The sequence below is a fragment of the Apium graveolens genome, chromosome 11 (assembly GCF_009905375.1).
Source record: "Apium graveolens cultivar Ventura chromosome 11, ASM990537v1, whole genome shotgun sequence".
NCBI classification, from domain to species: Eukaryota; Viridiplantae; Streptophyta; class Magnoliopsida; order Apiales; family Apiaceae; genus Apium; species Apium graveolens.
In genome coordinates, this window is record NC_133657.1 from 15,192,360 (window position 1) to 15,199,222 (window position 6,863).

A 6,863-nucleotide genomic window follows, 5' to 3' on the forward strand; every position below is an offset into this window, starting at 1 on the left:
TTCATACTTATATTCTTTGAACTTTTCAAAGGCCTCAGACTTGTGTTTCATCAAACACATATCCGAATCCAGATCTATCGTAATGAAGTATGAAAATCCACCCATGGCTTGCGTAGACATTGGTCCACATACAACTGTGTGTACCATTCCTAGCAAATCTGCAGCCCTCTCTCCATGTCCACTAAATGGAGACTGCAGTGCCACTATAAAGTGAGATTTTCATCATCCCTTTTCTTTTATTAGTTTGTTCAATCTGAAGTAAATTATGTCACATATATACAGACCATTATTTAAAGTACCACGTCCATAAAGAATATTATCTCTAAGAATAGAACATTCATTATTCTCAATAATAAATGAAAAATCCACCCAAGTCTAACATGGGAATAATATTCCTCACAATCGAGGGAACAAAATAACAATTATTTCAAACAATAGTCTTGCCCGTAGGCCTATGTAAATGAAACGATTCTACATCTACAGCAACAACTCTTGCTCCATTTCCATCAGTAGAATCACCTCCTCTTCCTCAAGAGTCCTACTTCTCCTTGGTCCCTGCAATAAATTGCAGATATGAGAACCACAGGCGGTATCTAATACCCAAGTAGAAATGACATATTCACTTCTATCATGAACATACCTGAATTAGAAGCGGTAGTCTCACTACCCTTCTTCTTCTTCAATTCTGCAAGGTAAACCTTGCAGTTCCTCTTCCAGTGCCCCACCTTGTTACAGTGAAAGCAAACAACTTTGCTCTTGGGGTCTTCAGCTTTTGGTGGAACCGGCATTTTCTCACCTACTTTCTTCTTCTTGGAAGAGTTCCTCTTCCTTTTCTTAGGATTGGAACCTTCACCAATTAAAAGAACAGAACTCTTCTTAGGGGGGAAATTCGATTCCGCAGTCTTCAACATGTTGTGGAGTTCAGGTAGGCTGACATCCAACTTATTCATGTGAAAGTTCACAACAAACTGCGAGAACGAACTCGGAAGCGATTACAAGACCAGGTCTTGGCTCAGCTCCCCATCCATGACAAAACCAAGTTGTCCAAGACGTTCAATCAAATTGATCATCTTAAGTACATGGTCATTCACAGATGATCCCTCATACATCCTACAACCGAACAGCTCCTTCGATATCTCATATTGAGCTGTCCTCCCCGCCACATCATACAACTCTTGTAGATGCATGAGGATAGTGTGAGCATCCATATGCTCATGTTGCTTCTGTAGCTCAATGTTCATGGAAGCTAGCATGATGCATTGAGCAACATTTGCATCATCTATCCACTTACGATACACAACATGTTCATCATTATGTGCTTCACTAGCAGGTTCAGTAGGCTTAGGTGAGTCAATCACGTATTCCAGCTTCTCAATCCTGAGAACAATTCTCAAGTTTCGAAGCCAGTCAGTATAATTAGGACCAGTCAATTTGTGAGCATCTAGCATGCTCCTGAGTGATAGTGCAGACGACATAACGTACAAAGTAAATCTGTAAATGATAAACACATAACAACACTTAGCAAATATTCGATTTCATTTCAAAACACTATATGAATCGGGTCTTTATTCATAAGTGGCTCCCACTAGTTTTCCTAATTTATTCAACCCCCTACATGAAAAATTAAGCATTCATAATGCTAGTGGGAATAGGGATCCTACATTCCATTACACGACCCCGGCTGTAGCACGAACCTCCATGTAATGTTCAATAGGCAGACAACTCTTGTCAATTACATCTCATGTTATTCCCTAATCAAACTTTAGCCTCTTGAATAATTGAGTCTCGGCTGTAGCACGACAAACTCAATATTCTAAGTCAAGTCTAACCCAACATTCCGTACAGTTGAATCAGTCCCCAAAGGCCCACGGCTGTAGCACGTACCGACCTTTAGATTCTTATTCAATGTACACATCTCTATGTAATAGACAAGTATTTCTTATTTCGAAATCAAAGCCCTCGGCTGTAGCACGAACCAATAATGATTCAAAAATAAGAACTACTTTCTACCATGTTGGAAGGCAATGACCGACACAAGCCCGTTGTATCATTGGCCAATTACTACGTGATATTATTTAATTTTAGAGGGATTATATTACGTTACAATCATAATCATATTATAAATAAATTATTCCTTTTAAATTAAATATTTCAAATCAATAATCAATAATCAGATGATTCCCAGATCGGGTGGAGCATTGTCAAGAGGCGTCACTTAATAACCCTTTCTTACAGATAGAAATCTGTTGTTGACAGAATCATCCTTTCTCTCAATATTGAAAATTCATATTCAATTACGTGTTTCATAAACACAAGAATCTCATGATCGTATTCATAATATTTATATTAAGGTCATGAAACAATTTCACAATACTAAATTGTCTAACAAACGCCTTATGTTAATTAAGTTCACCTAAATCTATCATCGCATGATAAACTAAGCATATATCACATATATAAGCATGAATAAACGTAAAGGTAGGCATGTTAAATCATGTAGCATATTGGTCTAAGCATTATACATCTTTATATATCACATGAGGCATTTAAAAGCAATTAAAACAGTCAAAAATAGCTTTAAAACACTTCTGTTAGCTATAAACAGTTCGAAATAATTTCAGAAAATATCATATAATATACCATTAGATGCGTCTCGAAAAGACGAATCCAACGGCACCAAGCACGCCTCATTCTGAGCAGCCACGCGCCCTCACGCGCCCCGAGAAGTAAATCCACACGCCAACACGCGCACACGCGCTGTCAGGCGCGTGTCTGACATCCGCCCACGCACCCCACGTGCCCCACGCGCTTCACGCGCCCTAAACCCTAAGCTGACATCAGCATTAAGCTGACCATTGACCCGCACGTGTCTGACACGCGCCGCGCGTGACACACGAGCGCGTGTGCCCCACACGCGCACGTCAGACGCGCGCTCCTCCCCTCTGTTTCGGCTGTTGCCGCTGCCGTACATGTTTTTGCACAGAATAACGTGCTGCCATACTCTGACTTTAACGAACAGCGAGCCTCCCACCATCTTTAATTAACAGCAAACAGAAATATATATATATATACTATATATACATATATTTAATTACGAAATTTAATTGAAACAACTTCAAAAATTCATAACAATTAATCCATACATCATAAAATTATGAAAAATATACCCAGACGATCTACAACACTTGTAGAACCCAGATCTACAGTCAAAATAATTCTGAGAAATGATTTCTAATCAGTCATAATTAATCTATGATATAACTTGTAAAAATCATAATTAATTCATACAAGCACATAAAATTCTGAAATTTTTATCACAGATCTATACATACAACCTATGCTCTGATACCATTGTAGGATTTTATCTATCACGGAAGCATGGTAAAACAATTTTACACATATAAAATCCATATAATATGCATACAGATCGTAAATAAAATCGAGGGATCGATTTCTAACCTTTAAAAGCGATACAAAACAACGAGCGGAGATCCTTAGCAGCTGTTCCTCAAGTGTGAAGCACTCCACCGGTATCCACCAAGAAAACGATGTAATGAAGGAGGAGGAGTTGGAGAGAATTAGGGTTTTGTAAATCTTTTGGGTTGAGGCAAAAATAGGGTTTATAATGGTATATTTATAGGCAAAATTTTCAGCTGAAAATTTCCCATAAAATATTATTATTATTAACCCTTTATTATTCTCACTAATAATTAAAACACATTTTAATTATTAATTCTTTTTCTAAATACTTTAGAAATAATTCTCTCTCTTGATTTAATTTCCAAAAATTAAATTCTTAATTCATAATATTAAGAACTTTTCTTAATTAATTTATAATCAATTAAATCTCATTTAATCAATTACTAAATTTGCCAATTAATTATTTATTTCATAAATAAATAATTATCAGCCATTATTAATTAATTCCTCCACCATTAAATCATTTTCTTTTATGGTGTGACCCTGTAGGTTCAATATTAAGCCGGTAGTAGAAATAAATAATAATAAAACTATTTTATCATTATTTATATAAATTCTCTAATTCATTAAATATGATTAATTGATCATATTTATTCTACATCGTGAGGGATACTTCTCAGCATATCGCGACTATCCGGATAATACGAATTCACTGCTTAGAATACCAAGAACCTATTCAGTGAATAGTTACCGTACAATTAATTCCTTCTACCCAGCAATGTCACGATTAAATACAAGGCATGGAACTTGTATCAAGCCTATCTTATTTGATCACTTGCTTTCCCATTCACTATGCTTAGTTCTATTTAATATAAATTAGAAACTCCTTTCTAATTTCATTCACTTTGGCCAGAGATTCCCGAACTAGCATAAGTGGATCAGGATTGAACATTCTCTTCCTTCACTAGAAGGGGTAGAGCCTTTATTGATCATACACTATCTTCGTGTACAAATTCCTATACCCAGTAGAGCCCTTATAATTGTCCCTGAAGACTAAGAACTAAACCAAAGCATAGTTCAGTGTACACAAGATGACTATGATGACCTCAAGTCTAAGGATACTTGTACAACTATCACTATGTGAACAACTGCTGACACGTGAGTGAACTCCATCAGTTGTTCAGCTGTGTGAGTCATGTTCAGTGAACTTATTCTATAATAAGCACCTACATACTAGCTATAGTGTCACCACACAAATGTCTATGAGAACAGACATCCTTCATAATGAAGCAAGCATAGTATGTACCGATCTTTGCGGATTATTGATTACCAGTTAGTAATCCTACGACCAGGAACTATTTAAGTTTAGAGTTATCATCTTTTAGGTCTCATTATTATGATCTCATCACAATCCATAAAAAGCTTTACTCTAAACTGTGGTACATCTTATTTAAACACTTAAAATAGATAGAGCCCGCAATAAAAACAAAATAAGTCTTTTATTAATATCAATGAAATCAAAACATATTGCATAAAAGTTATTCCTAAATCCTCATACATGATTGGACATAGGACATATCTCTTTCAGAAGTTATAATAATTACGACTGATATCTTATACCTATCTGATACTCTGGCACATCTGAGACAAAGCTGCCAGGGATTCTCCCCGTGACTACAAGTGACTAAGTCCCACACCGGCTTACTGGTTATCTGTTGTGACATTTAAAAGAAAGTAAGAGTGGGCAATAATGCTCAGCCATAATAATGTACAATATGAAAAGACTGTATGAGAAATTCAAGTATAATTCCATATACGATAAATATGTTTATTTAAAACAGTTTTCCTTGGTGATTCACACCTTCTTTCGAAAAAAATTCTTTTATTATCCTTCAAATACCTTAATGGTAAACCCAGCACCTAGGCTTGGGTTACGGTATTGCATCTTAATTCCAATTAGAAGAATAGGATATTCACGGAGCCACCGCATACGATGATCAGTCGTAATACGTAAAATAGTAACCTTTTCTACTAGTAGAAGGACGACACCTTCGTATCCAGGTTATCACCCTTATCGCATTCGGGCTACGTGTCTCATTTTGGGTATACACATACTTCACAAGTTCCTGAGTACACAGAGTATCTTCGCCTGCAGTACCTTTGGTTGTCTCGCTAGTACACATAGTACTAGAGTCTACCCCTCTATTGTCCTTTAAAAGAATCCTATCATATCTCGGGAACTCGAACCATATCGAAGTTCCCCAAGCGTTTTGCTTGTTGATAGAAATAACTTATCTTATTAGTATATATATATATGTACTTCCGAAATTTTCGGAGGAAGTACTAAGGTGGTGAGTTGACCGTTGTCAACAGATAATTAAATAAGGTGGAGTTTCTTTTGAAACTATATTCAAAATATTTAAAATAAGTCGTGATAATATTCTCCGATGATCTGAAATTATTCGAATGATTTTCTTAAAATCAGAAAGTATTTTAAATCAGGTTTTATGATTTTTAAATCATATTAAATTATTTAATCAATAATTAATAATTAAATAATAATTATTAAATAATTAAACTTCGAATGATTATATTTTAAAAGTATATTTGAAATAATGCTCCTCAACTAATTTATGTTTAGATAATTAAAGTAATCTTTATTAATTAATCGAGTTTGAAATAAATAATTATTGGAGAATAATTCTCCTATTTTAAATAAATAAATGAATTAATAACCATCATCCGGGTAATTAAATATAGTTGAGGGAATACGATTTTTGGAAATCGTTTTAATAAAAGTTCGAGGTATTTAATGTTTTGCAAATGGACGTCGAGTCCCTTGGAATACAACTACTACAGACTTTAATCGTCCTAAGACATCACCAGAATGATTCCCGCATTTTCATTATAAACTCCGACCAACTCTCGGTCTTAATATTATACATCACGCTCGTGGCGGCGTTAAACATTCTACGACATATACATATCGTATTACTATCGCTATTATATGCGAAAACTCAAATATTTGGTATCATGGCAAGCATGGCATTTATGCAAATGATAATAAAATAATCTTTTCACAACACAACAGTATATGGAGTTGGGTTCGTAAACTTTCCTGGGTATTTCGAGGTGGAGGATGCTCTAGGGTCTGCTCGAAAATCTATAATCATAAACACAAACCGTTTCTTTAGGTCTCGTTCTAATTTACGACGACTCGTACTCATATGCTACTTATTATTCATTTTCTCACTTTTTTACCCTTATTAATTCTGTAATTACTTATTCATGTCACGGTCGCTTCCTTTTCTAAGTACCTTATGTCCGTTTATATTTTTATCGTCGACTCCGCTTACGAATTCTAACGGCCTTCTAATCGCGCGGTCTTCGTTCCGATATTTTTATAAATTTAAAAAATCATTATTTTCACTTGAAATTTTTGT